The sequence below is a fragment of the Apteryx rowi genome, unplaced genomic scaffold, assembly GCF_003343035.1.
Source record: "Apteryx rowi isolate R43461 unplaced genomic scaffold, aptRow1 scaffold_574, whole genome shotgun sequence".
Classification (NCBI taxonomy): domain Eukaryota; kingdom Metazoa; phylum Chordata; class Aves; order Apterygiformes; family Apterygidae; genus Apteryx; species Apteryx rowi.
In genome coordinates this window covers 245912-247036 of record NW_020450843.1, presented here as the reverse complement: position 1 = coordinate 247036, position 1125 = coordinate 245912, and the positions used below count along the sequence as shown (strand labels likewise).

The 1125-nt window shown below is 41.9% G+C and overlaps 1 protein-coding gene across 1 annotated transcript in view; it reads left to right on the top strand.

Annotated features, from left to right (window-relative positions):
* Positions 1–903: 903 nt before the first annotated feature.
* The window catches only part of NR1H3 (nuclear receptor subfamily 1 group H member 3), a 29597-nt gene continuing 29375 nt past the window's right edge, over positions 904–1125 (top strand). Inside the window, exon 1 of the mRNA XM_026082372.1 lies at positions 904–997. The gene's annotated coding sequence lies outside the window, so the exon portion shown is untranslated. The remainder of the gene's footprint in view (positions 998–1125) is intronic.

Sequence of the window (1125 nt, the reverse complement as noted above, 5' to 3'; positions counted from 1 at the left end):
GCAAAAACATCTTGGAAACATGGAGCTTAATGGCTCAAAAATCAGAAAGCTTATTTGTCTGTAGGTGTTTATTGGCTTAAAATTTTATGTGGTTTGCAACATTAGGAAATTAAGTGTAATATTTTATAGAGTGCTGAATTATTTATGAAATAGAGGGACTATAGCAAGGAAGATTTGATGTAACATAAAAAGTTTAGCTGGATGGAATAATTTGTTTAATTTGCTTGTGCTTGAATGCTTAATGAATTAAAACTAGTGCTATTTTTGGATCTTTTGAAAAGCATTATGTTGTATAATTTTTTCCTAATATTAGTATTGCTAGTCCTGATCCGGTACTATTTGGGTACTTGTTGGGGGTGGAAAGAAAAAGTTATTTGCAGACAAACTGTGTGTTGTTGCTGTAGACTTCTACTTTATTTTTCTTCTGTTAGTTTTGGTTCACTTTTGTGATTTGAGATTACTGGTGGAAAAGTAATACTAAATTTGTGATAAAATAAAACTTTGAGCGCCACTGGGGCACAAACAAGCTTCAGACGAAAGTCCAAATCTGAACAGCATGTAATAGGTTTAGTGACCTATAATTTAAGAGCAGTTTTTGTTTAAATTTGCTTTGAGAGTACAACTGGTAATTTTCATGTCAGACCAGCTTTCCAAGCTAAAACTGATGCATAAAGAAAAGGATTGGCCATAACCTTAATTATGGGTCATCTCCTGCTTCTTTTTAATGTGCTGGGGAACAATTCATCGTTACTTGTGAAAGGACGCAGCCAGGCACCAACAGGGGCTCGCCACCCTTGAGCGACCGACTCTGAGGCCTCGCCTGCATGAGCAGAATATTATTTAAAATGTAGCTTTTAATTCAGTTTAAGGCAGCGTATACAATTGTGCTGACGCTTATTTTTTGGTTTGATTTGGCAGGTAGGAACCGGCGTGAATCCGAAGCAAAACCACCCCGTGGCTGAAGCAAGCGCTCGGGGAGGACTTTGCGCCCATTCGGGTAGGCTTTAAAGCCGATTCAAATGGCACCGGAGGTGGCCGGGGGAGGGGAGGCTTCGCCGCCGCCGCCTCCCTGGGGCCCGGGGCCCGCGCTGCCGCCTCCGGGCCTGCCCAAGGGCGGCCCACGAA